Raw genomic sequence first — 6252 nt, forward strand, 5'->3', positions numbered from 1 at the left:
CCACACTATTACAGGATCAATCAGATTGGGTGATGATCACATATGTGATATTATTGGCATAGGTGATGTGAGATTTCAATTTGGTACTAGTACTCCATTTGTGCTTCATGATGTATGTCATATCCTAACTTTGACCAAAATCCTTATTTCCATTGGACAATTGGATGATGATAGGTACCATGTCATGTCTCTTTTGGTGATTCTACGTGGAAGATTACTTGTGGTAGTCTTATTTTTGCTTAAGGTGCCACGGTTGGTAGTCTATATCTCTTGCTTGTATCTAGATATATTGATCATGTTTTAGTTATAACTAATCTTCCACATGTATCTCTTTGGCATTGCCATCTTGGGCATATGTCCCCCAAAGGAATAAAATCGCTCATGTTTTGACTCTTATGATCATTGTTATATCGTATTAGACTTGTAAATCGCACAAAAAGTTTGGTTCTATGTGCGTGGGTGAGCCATTGGCTCTTGTGCATTTAAATGTTTGTGATCCCATGCTCTGTGGTTTTATGTGCATGGGTGAGCTATATGGTGGTAGACTCATAACTCACATAAAAAGTTTGGTTCTATGTGCGTGGGTGAGCCATATGGTGGTAGACTCGTAACTCACATAAAAAGTTTGGTTCTATGTGCGTGGGTGAGCCATTGGCTCTTATGCATTTAGATATTTGTGATCCCGTGCCCTATCAGTCATTAGGTAGTACTAAGTATTTTGTTATAGTTATTAATTATTATTCACATAAGGTTTTGGCCTATCCTTTAAGGAAAAGTCAAATGTGTGAATATATCCCTAAGAGATTTGAGCAGTTTTGTGATGAGAGGGGTATTAAAGTATCAATTGATACTTGATGCATCCCATCCCAAACTGATATTATAGAGCATATGAGTAGGACTATTCGAGAGAGAGTCTACAGTATTCTTTGTAAAGAAGGCTTGTCGTAGTACTTTTAGGCTAAGGCACTGACTACTAGTGTTCATTTTATTTAATAGATCCCCATGCATTGCTCTTGGTGTAGAGAAGGCATAGCTTGATAAGTCTCCCTCGTATGTGCACTCACTTGTCTTTGGCTATTAGGATTTCTTCAATATTCCCAAAGAAAAATACAATGAGCTGGATCCACAGTCCATCAAATTCATCATTATTGGATATAGTGATGTAAGTGAGATGGGATATTGCCTTTGGAATATGCAGGCTCAAAAGATTATCAGCAACCATGATATCATATTCCATGAGAAAAAGATGCATATGAGACTAGAGCAGGTAATTGAGATACACAGGGTGATCTTTCAAGATGATCCTTCTATTATAGGATAGCTATCCCTAGTTAGATAGCCTACTATAGCTATTGTTGACGATGTAATGACATAGGATGCCTTGATTGTGTAGGATCGTGATGTTGGACGGAGAGGACAAGCCATATAGGTCCCATAGCCAATCTTGAGACACTCCACTAGAGCCTCATCTCCTCTTGATCATTTTAAGCCCTATATGCATTATTTCATGGTGAGAGATGTTGGTGAGCCTCTCATTTATGAGAAGGCTATGCGTAGAGGTGATAGTCATTGTCTAGAGAAGGCCACCTAGTCTAAGTATGATTCACTATAAAAGAATTGTACATGGATTTAGTTCCTTTGCCCAATGGAAAATATGCATATCCATTCAAGTGGATATATAAGTTAAAAAATACCTCTAGATACCCTAAGTAAGCATATAAGTCTAGATTGGTTGCTAAAGGTTTTAAGCAAGAGATGAAAGTTGATTTTGATGAAATATTATATACTCTAGTCAAGATGACTACCCTACTCTTGTATTAGCCTTGATTGTATAGATGGATCTGGATTTTTACTAGATGGATGTGAAAATGGCTTTTCTTTATGGAGACTTGCATGAGGACGTTTATATGTATACAACAGCCTAAGGACTTTGAGGAAAAGGGTAGGGAACACCTAGTGTGCAAGATGAGAAAGATTCTTTATGGACTTAAGCAAGCATCTAGGGAATGGTAGTATAAGTTTGATGACTTTATGCATTCACAAGGTTGCTCTTGTAGTAGTATAGATCCGTATCTTTACATGAAAAAGGCCTATGATGGTAGCCTTATCATTTTGAGACTATATGTTGATGATATACTACTAGGAGTGCTCATAATAAGCTAGAGATTTAAAGACTCAACTCAAGAAAGGCTTTGAGATGAAGGATATGGGGCATACCTCTCACATACTTGGTATGCACATTATGCGCGATTGCTCCAAGGGGCTACTCTACTTATCACAGAAGGAGTACATTTGTAAAGTCCTTGAGTGGTTCAATGTGCAGGGTAGTAAGCCTATCAGGTGCATATTACCTTCTCATGTGAAGGTAATGCTTAGGCACATCACTATCACTTTATTCTTTATTCTTTTCATGACAATAGAACAAGGGCTGACATGTCACATATTGTGACTATTAGAGATTTCGCATATCATCTTACTCTCTCTTGCTTGAATCTCCATAGCTCTTGCTCCTCTCTTGCTTCCATTCCTGCTCCACCTTTCACTCTTGGATGCCATTGCAAACAATCCTTTTAATTATGATCCTATATGTTGACAATTCCAGGAACACAAAATTACTCCTTCACAGGAAGCCTAAGATTCAAAAGGATTCCATTCTACCAGCTACATGTCAATCCTTGAACATCGAGTTTCAAGAACCCAATCCCTAAAATTGTCTAAGATAGTGAGAACTTAAACTCTTGAGTGATTGAATCTAACATTCAACTAATATGTTAATCATAATTGCAAACTGATGTGAATTGACGATACATACAAAGAGCTCCAAGAGAAGGAGTTTCTTCTAAAGTAAACATCACCACCCATGTTTAATGTGGAAGGATCTAGGGTGGACCAAGCCTCGAAATCCTCGATTGAAGCCATGGATGACTATTTCTTGGCTATTGAAACTGCTATCACAAACCAATCCATGATTGCATGCCTTCATCTCATTGACAAAGTTTAAGCTTTGGTGGAAATAATCTAGAAGAATCAGGATCCAATTAGCCAAGGCAAGTTGACTAAAAAAAAAAGTTAGGGACACTTAACATGATTCGATTAAATAAGGTCAAAAAGACTAAAGAATGCCTCTACTTCCCTGGATCAATAATTTCAAAGATATTTTTCTAGAGAGACTAACTCAATTATCTCCAAATTGTGAGGTTGACCATTATATAGAGATAATTCTTGGAGTTGACAAAGCAATCATATAAGATGTCTATGCATGAGGCCATCCAACAAAATGAACAAGTGAGGCAATTGATAGAGAAAAGATTCATCCACCCAGGTAATTTCCCTTAGAGCACACCTATTCTTTTCCAAAAGAAGAAGGATGGATCCTTTCAACTCTGCAATGACTTCAAAGAACTAAACCAAGTGATAGTCAAGAATAAGTACCCTATACCTAGGACCAATAAACTTCTAGATCACCTATACAAAGCCAAGGTCTTTTCCAAGATAGATCTAAGATTTGGATATTACTAAATATGAATCAACAAAGAGGATATTCCAAAGACCACCTTCAGTACTAGATATGGTCATTATGAATTATTGGTCATGTCATTTAGATTGACTTAAGGATTGCATTGCAAACACCCATAAAAATAAACCATATCCAATATGAGAAAATACATATTCTTTCCTCACAAGAATGAATACATCAAATATATAATCTCTACCTATGGAAACTTGGTAGATCCCACAAAGATAAAGCCTCAGGGGAGTTTTGAACTAAAAAATGGGCCTTCTAAGGAATGAAATGTCACAATATTCCCTAAAAAATGGGGAGCATGGTAAATTTTTGCAAACCAACTCCAAATTTGTCGAAGTTTGAGGATTTAGATTCTACTCATAAAGATTTTTCTAGTGACATATTAGTTATTAGGGTTTGGAAGTGGGACAATGAAGTTATACCAAATATTCTCTTTTGCTTAGGGAATATTATTGTGACATGAAATTCTTTAGAAGGCCCATTTTTAGTTCAAAAATTCCCTAATGGAATATCCTAAACTAATTGATATCTCAGACAGTCGAGGAAATCTAAAGATTTTTGGAATTGACACAATGGTATCAAATTTTCATCATGGATTATTTCCTCATTATTGCACCCTTAACAAATTTCTTAAAGAAGGATACCATAATCATATGGACCAAGAAAGCTTTCATAAACTTAAAGAAGTTCTAGCTTCCCCAATGTTAAAGCTCCCTAAATTTAGCCAACAATTTGAAGTAATCACTGATGCAAGTGGACTTGCAAATTAGTGGACTAATAGTACAAGAAGAAAGTCAGGTGGCCTATACTTCAAGGAAACTAGAACCCTATGAGTCAATATATGCTAGTCGTGACCTTGAATTACCCATAGTTATCAATATCTTGCAATGGGAGACATTATCAATTGAAAATAACATTCACTTTTAATGAAATATTATAAAACTCTTAAGTGGATTTTCACCCAAGCTCACTTGAACATGAGGCAAAGGATATGGATAAAGAGATTGCAAGAGTTTGATTTTGAAATCAAATATCAACCAAGAATGAACAATGTTGTTGCATATGAATTAAGTCAAAAATCTTTTCTTTACACTATTATTGAGGCTTGAAGCTTAAGAACCATGTCCATATGTAATTATCCTATCCTTGAACTTGTATACCAAGCTATATCTCAAGATAGGAAATATGAGGAGCTCATGACTAAAGAACTTCAAGGTGAAGGTTTCAATTAGGAAAAAGCCAATGTTAAGGACTATTATGCAAGAAATGGTTTTCTATATAATCAAGATTGCCTTTGTGGTCTAAAAGAACATGAAATAAATGCTAAATTTTTATGCGAGATTCACAATAGCCCAATTATTGGGCATCCAAGATATGCCAAAATGCTCAATTTAGTTTGCAAAAGCTTTGATTGATCAAGATTGAAAAGAGAAGTATGAAGATATGTAACCTAATGCTTGAGTTGTCAAAGGATTAAGTCCAAAAAATCAAACTTTCTAGAGAATTGTAACCCTTAGACATTCCACAAATCAAAATTTACGGAGAATTGCAATACTTAGACATTCCACAACTTTAAAATTGATGGCCAATTTGAGAGGTAAAACCAAACATGCGAAGATATCTTAAGGTTTTACTATGGCAAAGAACTAAGAGGATGCATTGAGCATCTATCTCTTGTAGAATTTGCTTACAATATAGCTTATCAATAGACAATCAAAAAGTTGCATGCTATACACCACTAAATTTATTGGATCTCTCTCTTAAGATAGAATCCCACCTCTGAATTTCTTAGGTCCCACTCTTAAGGTAGAAGCATTCGAGGATATGCTTAAAGACATGGACCAACAAATGCAAGCTATCTAACACAAGATTAAAGCTGTCTAAGGTCGGCAAAAGTCGCAATGCTAACCTCCAAATGTCCATAAGAACATTCAAGGAAGGAGACATGGTTTTCGTAAGGCTACGATCCAAAAAGATCTCACTATTCGTGGGGAAATACAAAACTTAGTCCAAGATATTGTGGACCTTACGAAGTGAACAAGGTGATGGAAAAGCTTGCCTACAAACTTAAACTACTATCCCATCTTACAATCCATAATGTTTTCACACAAGTCTACTCAATCCTTGTGCATTAAACCCTAACCATGTACTTAATCAGATGAACAAATAGTCATGCCTACCCAAGGAGTCCTAAAAATGTAACTTGAGAAGATCCTAGAGACAAGGGCAAAGCCTTTAAGGAGTTGAATCCTAAGTAAACACCTTATGTCCACTTGGGTCATAGAACTAGGAGTGGAGATGGCACTGGTGGTGGTGGGAATTAGGAGAGTGGGAATGGGGGTGATTAGGGCCTTGCCCTTGCCTTCTTGCACTATAGGTGGCACAAACTCTGGCACATGGGCGTTTGAGCTCGGCCCTTCATCTCGAATTGGGCTCGCGAGTTCTGGCTTGTCCTACCTCAATGGACCTATGATTGGCAAGGGCCATGTCTTCCTCCTCCTTTTTTCTCAACTCCTCCTCCTCTTCTTTATGCTTTCTCCTTCTTTCCTCCTCAGTCTTTTTGGACTCTCTACCAGCCTTCTACATGTCCGCCTTCTCTTGTTTCCTCCTCTCCTCTTCCTGCTTTCTTAGCACAATTTTCTTCATCTTCTTAGCCTTTCCTAGCTAGTTTGCTCTTCTTGTCCCCTGTCTTCTTCTTCCTCACTCAATGTCCATTCACTGGCCTG

The sequence above is a fragment of the Lygodium microphyllum genome, chromosome 24, assembly GCF_053477565.2.
Source record: "Lygodium microphyllum isolate KBCC chromosome 24, Lygodium_microphyllum_v1.1.10, whole genome shotgun sequence".
In the NCBI taxonomy this organism is placed as follows: Eukaryota; Viridiplantae; Streptophyta; class Polypodiopsida; order Schizaeales; family Lygodiaceae; genus Lygodium; species Lygodium microphyllum.